Source organism: Rutidosis leptorrhynchoides, chromosome 1 (genome assembly GCF_046630445.1).
Source record: "Rutidosis leptorrhynchoides isolate AG116_Rl617_1_P2 chromosome 1, CSIRO_AGI_Rlap_v1, whole genome shotgun sequence".
Taxonomy (NCBI): domain Eukaryota; kingdom Viridiplantae; phylum Streptophyta; class Magnoliopsida; order Asterales; family Asteraceae; genus Rutidosis; species Rutidosis leptorrhynchoides.
In genome coordinates, this window is record NC_092333.1 from 655251910 (window position 1) to 655266937 (window position 15028).

Below are 15028 nucleotides of genomic sequence, written 5' to 3' on the forward strand. Positions count from 1 at the left end.
TAAAGTCAAGTTTTTTACTTATATGTAATATTATATTTTTAATCATTATTGCATTATAAGTAAAAAATCCATTTTAAATCGATAATTGTATATATAAACTCGCGGATAAATTATAAAAAGTCTCGTGAATTAGCGGAACGGATTTTACCCGTGATGGGTAGTATGTACCCGCGACCCGTTTGCGGGTATATTTTTACCCGTACCCGTACTCGCGGGGTAAGATTTTATGATTTTACCCGTCCATCACGCATCGGGTACCCGCGGGTCACGAGTTTTTTGTCACTCATTGCCATCCCTACTTATTATTTTTATTAGAGCTCGTGCAACGGATCGATAAAAAATCGTACAAAAACATAATTTGTGATTATATATTAAAACAGTGTTGTAAAACTTCTTTGTAGAACTAGCGCATTCCACAACTGTTGAATAAAAAATTAAATTCATTTTCAAAAAAATGCAAAAATGTCATTATATTACTTGCATTATAATTATTTAAAAATATAGCCTCCATTTAAAAATTTAAAAATTATAACGCTATAACTAAAAATATACAATTGATCTTCCAATTATACCCTTAAAAAAATTAATATACGTATATATCCTAAAATTAATATAGTTTTTGGAGTTATCCAGTAATATTGATTAATATTAATATTACTAGATTTTAAGAGCCCGTGCGTTGCACGGTAGCTCTAAAAAATAGTTTGTGTGTTTGTTAAAATGTGTAACTCAGTAGTCGATGTTTATAGCATGTTTATAATGAAACACTTAAGTAATATAAATATTAAATATTGAAAGTAAAGAAATGTTAAAAGTAACTTTTACTAATTCTCTGAATAAATAGCATTATAATGCAAGAATGACATATTGATATAGTTGTAAAATTAAATTTGTAAAAAACATAACACTAACAATTGATATGATCAAAATAAAGAGTTTAAAAAGATTATACATTTAAAAAATTCGACCTTTTATACTGCATTGTCACAAATTATCTTCCGATTCTACTAATATATCCTCAATAACAAAATATTTAATACACTTGACTGCCACAAAATAATGTTAATAATTCTTTGATTTTAGTTTCATGACTACCACAACATTTAAACCAAGGCATATAACATAAAGTTTATAACATAAAGTTATAAAGAAAAGTTGTGTAATTATACAAAACATAATATAAAAATATTGTAGTTGCATCGCAACCACAAAGTTGGCAATCCAAAGATGATTTACCTTGCGAGAACATAATAACATATAGTCAAGGATGAGAACAATAAAGATAGCTAAACAACATTCTAATATCTACATGAAGGCATAAAAAGATGTTACAATAGTGTAAATATTGAGCTAACATACCTCTAGATTGAGCAGAGATCGAATATGTAGTCCCTAACCCGCTTACATCCACATCACAATTGCAATTGAGTAGCCAACTGATATAACATACGTAGTATAAAAGTATCAAATCAAAATTGTGCATTAATAACATCTAAATTTATCGTGCAAAAACAAAACAATGGAGAAAAACCATACCAGGGGTGGCAGATGCAACATTAACCATCAGTTAGTCAACGGCAGAGACCGTACACACACGCAGAAGAAGCAACCACGATCTGAACACTTCGATGAAAAACAGTTGCTGGTACTACGTATATAAACTAAATAAATGAAGTTTTTAATGATCAAAATTTACCAACAAAATAAATAAAACTAACATGCACATTCAGACCTGCTAAGTTTAATACTAAGTCACGTTCCTCTAAAAACAAAGCAAATTGAACAAAAAGTTTGCACATAAAGATAAATGTATATATAAAAGTAAACCTGCTAAAGCTTATGTCGAGATAAAAGTAAACCATCGATTGAACAATTGTTCCAGCAAGACTATCCGTTTGGTGCAGCGCGGGAGTGTAGCGATGGATGTGATACCAACACCAAGAAAAAGGCATGTTAACATAAAAAACAACGGCATTATGATAAGCACTTAAACCATTTTTAGCAGTACTTCTCATTCTCGCTAAATTGCACATGGCACACCTGAAAAGATGAAAAGAACCAAGGAATGGAGATGGAAACATAGGGTAGACAACAACAGCTATGCCAAATGGATCATGTGGTTAGAACATCCAATTATTTATTTCCACATATTTATTAATTTTGAGATTGTACAACTTCTGTAACAATTGACAAAACTATTATTTATGAAGTTCAAAAATCTTGAAAAAAAAATGATCATTACATACAACAATGTATAAAAATCAGCCTAAGCATATTTAATCATATACAAAGTAAAGATACATCCGACTACACAAAAGAGTACAGTCATGAAGCAGAGTTGTTCTAGTGGCTTCCAACATATCCTCTTGCAGCTCGATGAAATGCAAGTGATAGAAAATAAAAAATAAAAAATGTCAATCTTTTAATTGTAGAATTTAGGTGGTGAAATACTGCCATTTGCAGTACTTCAAAAAGTTGGAAAACTCATAAAGTTTATACTAATGCATTAAGCCATTGACATTGAATATAATAGTTGACCTTCTTTTGGGCAATTTATAAAAAGCATGAATAATCAATATTAGTGTATTAATCTATAAAGTGAACATAGTTAAGTTATCAGTTACTCCTAAATTTTAAACTCGTGTGTCGGCCATTTCAATTAATAAGCAAGTGAAACTCTATTTTAAATTTTAACTTTAAGATTACATGAATTCACATGTTCTTGAATACCCGTGAATTCGTGTTATTAAGAAAGTAAAGTTTTTTTACTAGAAGAATTAAAATTAAAATAAGTAGTTCATTTTGCTGAGTTTTAAGATATTTCAAGATCCAAATCATTTTTTAAGTTTTAGATAATTCAAGATCCAAATCATTTTTTATATTCTTCCGATTGTGCTAGTTGTTTAGAAAAGACATAGTATTCGAAAGTCAGCCAAAAACATAGAAATATCATATCTATGAGAATAAAATAAACCATCAAAACACAAATTAGATTCTAAAACCATTTACTATAAACACACGAGTACTTATAAGATAGAAATAACTATTAATAGCATTTCAGTAGGTCAGCTGATTAGCGTACTAAGAGTGAGTAACCTGTGTACTGAAAGGGTTAATACTTCTTATCAGTGTGAAATTTAGATGAGTACCCATCTGCAGAACACCATCAAGCTTACATGCAATTATTTCAAAACCTTTAACGCTAAGCGTTTGAGAATCAATCAAAAGACATCGAAAAAAGAACTAACCATATGAGGAAAGGCGTTATACCATTGAAATGTGTACTAACAGGGTTTCACGGTGGCATAGAATGATGTGAAATACCAATTGAAACTTCACCAGTTAAGGTTTTAAATAAAGAACAGAGTGACGAACATACCTTATTGTAGATTTCTTTTTTTGAATGATTCAACTGATGAACAACGGAACACGAGCCAAGTCTACTCAAACATCCATTATTAATAACATATCAAGTCGATATCATCATCATCATCATGTAATTACATTTATTTAGCGTATTTGGTAAGCTAATCCTAGAAAACCTTCAAGCGACTTCAAGCAATCACATCCTATGGATTTATGATATTCTTGATGATCGGTATGAATGCTCGTCGTTCGCCCACCGATTTAATCACCGGAGAAGCTTCATGGTGAAAAAAACATTGGGTATATTATATAAAATTTGTACCATTGTGTGTATAAAATGATGACGGATAATTTAGGGATAACGGCAGACTACTTTACGGCGGAAATCGGCGTTAATCGCCGATTTGAAGGATGGGGTTTTTCCAAAAGAGCGAAGAGAGAGAGAGAGAGATAGGGTTGCAGGTTTCCTTTGTTTATGGATTTTATTTGTCTACGTTTAAGCGTAATTGTAACTGGGTCACGCGTAATTTTATTGCAATTAAGGGTGCATTTGATTGCTTCTAAATGGAACCATTCAGATCTGAACACTGAATCGGTCAGCATTTAGAGTGTTTGATTTGCACCCCTGAATGAGATTTAAACTGAACGAGAAAAAAAAAATAACTCTGAATGGTTCACCTTCAATGTCATCTCTAAATCGTTCAGATTCAATCTCCCCTAATTACCCTTTATTTCTCATTTCCTTTTTTTCATCTCCTCCACTTCAATCTCTCATTCACAGATCTTCAAGTTTTTTTTTTTTTTTTTTGGGTAACGGTGGAACCCCAACTACGAAGCAGATACATTGGCCCCAACGCAGCGGGTAAACCCCCCGGGTAAACCGCAAGTCGACCCTCACGGTTACCAGGTAAAGCATCCTCAGGTAAGCTCTCTTTTTGAACGAGATGGCAGTAGATCTTCTTTTAGTATACCAACAATCTTCAAGTTTACCAACAATCTTCTAAGGTAATTCTTCTTTCATCTTCAATATTGCTACCTTTAAACCCCTAATTGTTTCTCTTCTTTTAGTATATATACACGCACATATCCTAATTCTTCCTAACTCTCTAATTCAGGTGGATGGCGATGGTGGATGGCGATGGTGGATGGTGAAGGTGGACGGCGGCGGTGGATGGTGAAGGTAGATGGAGAAGATGATAGATTGAAGATCATAGGGCAATTTGTTTACATTAAAACATCATATTAGAGATCAATTGGTAAACTTGAAGGTATATGGAGAAGATGATAGATTGAGAAGATGTCTGAGAGATATACGATGTTTTTTTTATGGGATAGAGAGAAAATCACTTTGAAAAATCTCTCATGATCTTATCCTCATTTGTACAATATAGTCCGTATTTTGTTTTCTAAATTTTAATTGATATTGTATTTTTATTTATTTTAAGTTCATTATTAAATTTTATTTATTTAATGTTTAATGTTTATGTGTATTATGTGTATGTGTATTTACAGTATATACTCAGATAATTCAGTTAAGAACATGTTAAGCATAATTTATTTATTTATTCAACACTAAATAACTACATAAGGTTAAAATAGTAATTTTATGTCGTTCAGAGTTTCCATTCAGAATTGTTATCAAACAGTGAAACTTCATTCAGATGATACTGATTCAGAGCTTCTGAACCATTCAGAACTCTGAATCATTCAGTGCTAAATCGTTCAGTTTTATCAAACGCACCATAAGTTTATTAATCTTGATTAAATAGATGATTAACACGTGGATTAGATTAAGTAAAGTTAATGACAGCCTGACAAGTCGGATATAAATCCATACGCTTTGTAATATGTAGAGATTATAGCTTTCAGACTTATCCGTCAGTGTTTATCTCCCACATATAGTTACATATATTTTTATTACTAATAAATAAATAATTATAATCTATAATCTATATATAGTTACGTATATACTCCTATATGATTCGCTTTTCCGTTAATGTTTCAATATATATAGCAACTATATGTATTTCTATTTATTATATTCATATATATGTAAATCTATATCTATATCTATATGTATATATTAAATTATAATGAATAATTAATTCAATTTAATCACAAATTGACACCTAAGCAAATACCTTTTTGTTTTATATATATATATATATATATATATATATATATATATATATATATATATATATATATATATATTTATATAAATTTCTAAAATGTTAATATAATAATTTCACTAATTATCCTTAAATTTTGATAATGGTGATGTCATTATTTTATATTAATTTAATTAAAAAATAATACGATATCTTTTATAAAAGGAAATACTAATCTCTCCTAAATAAAAACTAATAAACGCCCATCCGTTATAATTTATTCTTCTCCTTATTTTATTGTTCAACAACCATGCTTTTCTTATTTGCAATCAATTTAATTCTATATTCTAGCCTTGCAAATACGATTACTCGATCCAACCCGAATTCTTGTTAACTTTTACATTCAATTTTGTTTGATTTTATGTGATCAATTTTTATTAAATGGAACCACGAGTTTGTTTGATTGATGGAACTACACTTAATACCAGAGGCGGAGCTACATAGACATGAGTGTGGGCCTGTGACCCCACTGGATAGCCCAGAACCTCACTAACCATAGGTCATTTGTTATAAAAATTGGTCTGTTACTTTAAGTGACACCATCCATTTTAAAAGCCCGAGTGCCCAATACTCCGGATTTCTATTTAAATTTATGAAAATGCACCTTGTTTCAATTTTAAGCCCACCAGATATAAGTTAAAGGGCCCATGAACTTTTTGAATTTTTATTTATGAATAAAAATAGAAAGATTGTTTTTCAGCAGTTTGTCTTTCGACAATAACAAAATAATACTACCCAAAATTTATTCATCCAACACTTATTCAAGCTGTAATTTTTAAAGTTTAGGTTATTACTTATATTTTTTTACTATAGAGTTTATTAATTTTTACTATAGAGTTTATGCTTAATGTAGTTTAATTCATTCTTTGTATTTGCTATTTATACATCTTAATCTTACTAATAGTTATTATTGATGTTGATAATATAAAGATGCAAGAAACACTACAAAAGATTTATAAAAAAAAAAAATGAAAAAAAAAAAGATATAAACGATCTTCCTTGAAATCTCGCTGATAGGAAAAAAAAAATTTAGACTATGACCCAAACCAAAAAGATGAAATAAGGAGACTTTATAAGCAAAGTGGGTTTGTTAACCACGATTTATTCGGGTAAAAAAATTGGCCCCACCAGAAAAAAAATAGTTGTTGCTTTTCGTGGTTGTTGCTCTCTAATGAGTGACACCAGTCAACTGAAATCCTGGCTTTGCGTCTGCTTAATACACTTAAAGTTTTATTGAGGTTTTTGATATCGCTCCATTTATATATTTTTTATTTCGCGATATCTACCTCACTTTGCTCGGTTTTTGACTATCTCTGTAAGTATAGAGCACGTTCGAGAGTGAGTTCCTTAGAGTATTGAGGACTTGTACGTGCGAAAGGTGTGAAGATCATCTTTGATGGACGATCGAATTGATGTTCACCGTGTAATGGTGGACGGGTTATGGAAATTGTGGAGTTGCGCGTCGGTTGGAGTACCGAAAGGCTTGCGAGAAATTCCATCACCGTGTGCGTGATGCAGACGACTCAATTGGATTGTCGATTGGCGGTAGAACTCTAAGTAGTGAGTTGGAGTGCGCCAAGGAGTCATGAAGAATGGTTATGTGCTTGGAACGTTGTGTGGTGAGAACGTGTGATCGATAGGATGCATTGGTGGCATCGAGGGGTGTAGAATGCGTGAGAACTCGAAGATTCAAGGAAGGCGTACTTTCTTGGCTATTTTGGGGATAAGATCACGAGAACGTGATCCAATTTAAGTGGGGGAGAGTTGTAAGACCCTGTTCCTGTTTCAGTTCAATGGGACGCCGTCCCAAATCCTGGACGCCATCCTGCTCTTTGAAACTGGGCACCGTCCCACATTCTGGACGCCGTCCAAATGTTGACGGGCCAGCTGTATACTTTTGTTTTGAAAAGGGGTATTTTGGTCAAATCACTTGGGTGTTGGTTTGGAGCCCTCAAAACTGATCTAGATCCCATTTGTGGATCACATTTCATCCACACAAACACTCCCATCCAATTCTAGAGAGAGAGAAAGAGTTTAGAGAGAGAGAGCTTAATTTGGAGAAGAATGAGTTGGATTCTCACCAAAGCTCGGGTTTTAAAGTTGTTCATCTCGCTTCTAGCTACGTTTTGGTTGTGGTGGTAAGTTCTAACTCCGAATTTCATTGTTTGATTTGATATTCAAAGTTAGGGTTTGAGTTTAAATTGTTGATAAACCCATTCAAACTCATGAAGTGAGTTTAGTGATGCTAGTAATCGGTTTTTATAGTGTCGTTGGTGGATTTTGGGTTGGTTGATGTCTTGGTCAAGTTCAAGACTTACAAAATGAGTTAATCACTAGGTTTAGTGATTATGGATGTATTTTGGTTGAATAATTTTGAAATGGGTCAAAATTAGGGTTTAGTGTCAAATTGGGTAAGATAAGTGTTTAACACTTATGAGTTGAGTAAATTGGTGATTTAGGGCCATTTTCACTTGTGTTAGTGATTATTGGTTAGTTTGAGCGCGGATTGTGCTCGGAAGTGCTTTTGGGTCGAATTTTCACTTATGGTGTTTTGGGCATAAGCTAGAGTGTTTAGCTTATTTGTTTGTGAATTATCTAGGTAATTCACGTTGGACGATTAGGAGCTCAAGCTGGAGTTGCCTTTCTTGTAATCGATGTGAGTGGAATATTTATACATGTATGTATGTGGTTTATTTACTCGTACGCGATGTGGGCCTTAGGCGCCACATCGTGAGTATTGGGCGTTATGTCACAAGATGCTGACTTATTGAGGTTATGGGTGAAGAGAACTACAAGTCGGTAGTGTCTCCTTAGGTGACTCACAAGTCGGTGACACCTCATGGTAGTTCACGAGGCGGTGACCCCTTTAGTATTTCGTTAGGTGATTCACAAGTCGGTGACACCTCTTGGAGGTTCACAAGTCGGTGACCTCGTATGTATTGGCGGGTGATTCACAAGTCGGTGACACCCTATAGTGCTTCACAAGTCGGTGACACTTATTGGTAGCGCTTCACAAGTCGGTGACACTTATTGGTGGTGCTTCACAAGTCAGTGACGCCACATGGTGTTCACAAGTTGGAGATCCATAGGTATTGGTGGGTAGTTCATAAGTCGGTGACACCCTTTGGTGATTCACAAGTCGGTGACACCTTATGATGAGTCACAAGTCAGTGACATCATACGAGTGAGACTCGACGTTATTGGTCGTCTACATGTCGGTAGTCCCATAGCGGGGAACATTTTGTCATGTTTATGCATTATTTTAATTTAGTATATTGTTGCGGTGATTTATATACTAACGATGTTACTAGTTGTATGTTTGGCGTTGCTAGCTCGTTTATGCATTTTTCTTTGTATGGTATTAGTAAGTGGATGCGTGTAGGTAAATTACATATGTATATGTATAAGTATTGCATTCACTAAGCAATTAGCTTACCCTCTCGTTGATTACATTTTTAGGTGCGAAGGCGGATGTGGCAAGGGTATGCTCGGGATTTAGATGATTTCCCTTTTGATGCTTGCTTGGATTATATTTTGAATTCGGCCTAGGATTTGGGTAGTTATCCACAAACATCATGCTCGTAGTCGTTTGGAACATAAACTCACTTGAGTCGAAAATTGCATTTCGTACGAAATTCGTAAATAGGGTCGATGTGGGCCCGGTGTTGTAAAACTCGATTTTATTGTGGAAATCTCTTAGTTTTAATTATTGTAACGTGTTGTGAAAACGGTTTTGTCTAAATGTGTTGGGAAGCGAGTTTTCTGTTCGCTTAAGTTGGGCTCCGGGGACAGCCCCTGGCAGTTCATTTGGACGCCTTCCCAATTGCTTGGACGCCGTCTAACCCTTCACAACTGGACGCCGTCCAGATAACTGGACGCCGTCCAGATACACTGAATCAGAATTTTTTTTTAAGTCGTGTTTTCGGTTGGATAACGGGTTGGGTCGTTACAAGTGGTATCAGAGCATGGTCTAAGGGATTTAGGTGGCTTGAGATAGACGCCTAGACTTAGACTTTTGTGGTGCTATTATGTGGGACTTGTAGGACTTCGGGTCAGTTTGGGTTTTAGCTAGTGCCTTAGATTGTAGGTGAACTAGCTATGTATTGATTATGTTGTTACTAATCACGTTGTTTTGTGTTGAACATCTAGCGAGATGGTTGTTGTATTTATGAGTTCGGCATGGCATGTGAGCGTAATAATGCTTCGCGACCATTATTACGGTTGCAAGCCAAGTCAAATGAGTAATGTACAACAAGTATTGAACTAGATGGGGTGTACGAACGATGATATACTTATATGATTGTGAATATAGATCGTGGCGGTGTATGTAATTTATTCGTGTTGCGTTCCTAACCGAGTTCATTTCTTAGAATGACGACAAGGAACAAATAAGTTAACGAAGATCAAGGCGAAGACTCTGAGTTCACGGCTAAGGTTGAGGCTATCTTTAAACATTAAAAAGCAGAGTTTCTGGAGGATGTTAGAAAGGTTTTCCAGGAATCAGTTGATGGGCAAGTAACCGAGTTAATCAACGAACGAATGGTTGCCGCGATCGAAAAGGCATTCGAAGCTAGAAACATTCATCCTCGTGGTGAAGAGGGTGATGGTGACGGTGGACATGGAAGGCGAGACTTCCATTACAAGAACTTCAAGGATGCTCAACCTCCTATGTTTAATGGCGTGAGGGATCCGTTGAAGAGTACATGCTAGGTTTCCGACATCGAGGGGGCTTTCCGTACTAGTGAATGTCCTCCCGAGAAGAAAACAATATACGGTTCTAGTATGTTACATGAAGAAGCCAAGATGTGGTGGGATGACAAGATTCAATTATATGGTGAAGAACGATGTATGAGCCTGTCATGGGAAGAGTTTAAAAAGGAGTTCTTTGATGAATACTGAACTCAATCCGACCTTAATAAAATCCAGGACGAGTTACGCGATTTGCGACAAGGTTCGATGGACTTGGTTACTCTCAAGTCTACTTTCTTGTCAAAAACTCGTTTTTGTCCGTAGTATATCGGTGATGATCGAATGTTGATGCAAGATATTTATCGTACTTTAAGCGATGAGTTGAAGGGTAAGATTAGTCGAGGAATGGCTAAGTCTTTTGAAGAATTATTTGAGTTGGCTCGGGGTTTCAAACCGGAGGCCCCGAAGACAAGTGTTTCCGATGTTAGTAAGCGGAAGTTCAAAGCGACGATGTTTTCGAACAAGAAAATTAAGGGTGCTACCGAAGGAGTCGGAAGCGTGAAGTTGAGTGGCACGGGTGGTTCTAAATTTGCGTGTTATAATTGTGGGCAAACGGGACATAAGTCTCGTGATTGTCCGTCGGGTAAAGTCACGTGTCTTAAGTGCCGAAAGGATGGACACCGGAGGTCGGAGTGTCCCGAGTTGATTTGATGACGAGGCGCAAGAACCTTGTGACGTGGGATTAAGGTACTATTCAATTTCGGTACCTATTTTATTTTGTTATATGTGTGATGTTGGGTAATAAATGGGTTTACCATGTGATGTAATGACTAGCTGGGTCGGGTTTTGACTTGGCCGAGTCGGGTTAGTTATTAGATGTTAGGTGTTGACCGAGGCGGGTTGACCGTGTGTGTTTGACTTGACCGAGTCGGGTTAATCATTAGATGTTAGGTGTTGACCGAGGCGGGTTGACCATGTGTGTTTGACTTGACTGAGTCGGGTTAGTCATTAGATGTTAGGTGTTGACCGAGGCGGGTTGACCGTGTGAGTTTGACTTAATCGAGTCGGGTTAGTCATTAGATGTTAGGTGTTGACCGAGATGTATATTTATGGAAAAAATGAAATCTTGTGGTCTATTATTATGATTTGATAATATATAGGTTAAACCTATAACTCACCAACATTTTTGTTGACGTTTTAAGCATGTTTATTCTCAGGTGATTATTAAGAGCTTCCACTGTTGCATGCTAATTTAAAGACAAGAATCGGAGTCATCATTCTTGTATAATATTGTTTAAAAACTGCATTCGAAGACTTAAATTGTTGTGTAATATTATTGTAAAGCATTATGTAATGGTCGTGTGAAAACGCTATATTTTAGATTATCATTATTTGATAATCTTCGTAATGTTTTAAACCCTTATCGATAAAATAAAGGTTATGGTTTGTTTTAAAAACGAATGCAGTCTTTGAAAAACATCTCATATAGAGGTTAAAACCTCGCAACGAAATCAATAATATGAAACGTTTATAATCGATATAAACGGGACATTTCAGTTTGTTAATGAACGAAAATAATATACGTGTAATAATATCGAGTGAGTAGACTATTTAAAAATTATTGACTAAATTTTAAAAGCATCATTCAACATTGACAAATTATTTATAAATTCAAATGCAATTAAAGCACTAACATATCTCAAACAAAATTTGATGTAACTAATTAGTTTTATATTAATAATAACAAATTATAATAATGATAATATATGGTTATAATTATATATATTTAACTTAATATTTAATTGACAAAATCCTTACCTAATTTACATATTATGATGTACATGTAATATATTTAGATTCACTTATTATTAGGGATGGCGCCCATAGGCAACGGGCACGGGTTCTATATACCCGCGACCCGCACGTTGGGTTGTTTTTTGCTCGTTGAGATCCGTTACCCGTCTGCAAATTTCGCCCATGCCCGTAACCCGCGAATACCCGTAACTTGTGGGTAATAATAATATACAACTTCGTTAATTTTTTCTTTTGGAAGAGTTAGAAATTTTTTTTAATTATAAACAATTTGTACAATTAACATGTGTAAAATGACGTTAAAGTCAAGTTTTTTACTTATATGTAATATTATATTTTTAATCATTATTGCATTATAAGTAAAAAATCCATTTTAAATCGATAATTGTATATATAAACTCGCGGATAAATTATAAAAAGTCTCGTGAATTAGCGGAACGGATTTTACCCGTGATGGGTAGTATGTACCCGCGACCCGTTTGCGGGTATATTTTTACCCGTACCCGTACTCGCGGGGTAAGATTTTATGATTTTACCCGTCCATCACGCATCGGGTACCCGCGGGTCACGAGTTTTTTGTCACTCATTGCCATCCCTACTTATTATTTTTATTAGAGCTCGTGCAACGGATCGATAAAAAATCGTACAAAAACATAATTTGTGATTTATATATTAAAACAGTGTTGTAAAACTTCTTTGTAGAACTAGCGCATTCCACAACTGTTGAATAAAAAATTAAATTCATTTTCAAAAAAATGCAAAAATGTCATTATATTACTTGCATTATAATTATTTAAAAATATAGCCATCCATTTAAAAATTTAAAAATTATAACGCTATAACTAAAAATATACAATTGATCTTCCAATTATACCCTTAAAAAAATTAATATACGTATATATCCTAAAATTAATATAGTTTTTGGAGTTATCCAGTAATATTGATTAATATTAATATTACTAGATTTTAAGAGCCCGTGCGTTGCACGGTAGCTCTAAAAAATAGTTTGTGTGTTTGTTAAAATGTGTAACTCAGTAGTCGATGTTTATAGCATGTTTATGATGAAACACTTAAGTAATATAATTATTAAATATTGAAAGTAAAGAAATGTTAAAAGTAACTTTTACTAATTCTCTGAATAAATAGCATTATAATGCAAGAATGACATATTGATATAGTTGTAAAATTAAATTTGTAAAAAACATAACACTAACAATTGATATGATCAAAATAAAGAGTTTAAAAAGATTATACATTTAAAAAATTCGACCTTTTATACTGCATTGTCACAAATTATCTTCCGATTCTACTAATATATCCTCAATAACAAAATATTTAATACACTTGACTGCCACAAAATAATGTTAATAATTCTTTGATTTTAGTTTCATGACTACCACAACATTTAAACCAAGGCATATAACATAAAGTTTATAACATAAAGTTATAAAGAAAAGTTGTGTAATTATACAAAACATAATATAAAAATATTGTAGTTGCATCGCAACCACAAAGTTGGCAATCCAAAGATGATTTACCTTGCGAGAACATAATAACATATAGTCAAGGATGAGAACAATAAAGATAGCTAAACAACATTCTAATATCTACATGAAGGCATAAAAAGATGTTACAATAGTGTAAATATTGAGCTAACATACCTCTAGATTGAGCAGAGATCGAATATGTAGTCCCTAACCCGCTTACATCCACATCACAATTGCAATTGAGTAGCCAACTGATATAACATACGTAGTATAAAAGTATCAAATCAAAATTGTGCATTAATAACATCTAAATTTATCGTGCAAAAACAAAACAATGGAGAAAAACCATACCAGGGGTGGCAGATGCAACATTAACCATCAGTTAGTCAACGGCAGAGACCGTACACACACGCAGAAGAAGCAACCACGATCTGAACACTTCGATGAAAAACAGTTGCTGGTACTACGTATATAAACTAAATAAATGAAGTTTTTAATGATCAAAATTTACCAACAAAATAAATAAAACTAACATGCACATTCAGACCTGCTAAGTTTAATACTAAGTCACGTTCCTCTAAAAACAAAGCAAATTGAACAAAAAGTTTGCACATAAAGATAAATGTATATATAAAAGTAAACCTGCTAAAGCTTATGTCGAGATAAAAGTAAACCATCGATTGAACAATTGTTCCAGCAAGACTATCCATTTGGTGCAGCACAGGAGTGTAGCGATGGATGTGATACCAACACCAAGAAAAAGGCATGTTAACATAAAAAACAACGGCCTTATGATAAGCACTTAAACCATTTTTAGCAGTACTTCTCATTCTCGCTAAATTGCACATGGCACACCTGAAAAGATGAAAAGAACCAAGGAATGGAGATGGAAACATAGGGTAGACAACAACAGCTATGCCAAATGGATCATGTGGTTAGAACATCCAATTATTTATTTCCACATATTTATTAATTTTGAGATTGTACAACTTCTGTAACAATTGACAAAACTATTATTTATGAAGTTCAAAAATCTTGAAAAAAAATGATCATTACATACAACAATGTATAAAAATCAGCCTAAGCATATTTAATCATATACAAAGTAAAGATACATCCAACTACACAAAAGAGTACAGTCATGAAGCAGAGTTGCTCTAGTGGCTTCCAACATATCCTCTTGCAGCTCGATGAAATGCAAGTGATAGAAAATAAAAAATAAAAAATGTCAATCTTTTAATTGTAGAATTTAGGTGGTGAAATACTGCCATTTGCAGTTCTTCAAAAAGTTGGAAAACTCATAAAGTTTATACTAATGCATTAAGCCATTGACATCTATTACTACCTAAATATTGACACCCTGTGTCATAAATTAGCTATAATTAATTCCATGTTAAATAATCTTACAATTGGAAATCAGATACAGTTTAAGTTTAATTATTAATATATATATATATATAAATATGTAAATTGAATTCATACAAAAAAAGTTTTTATAAATAC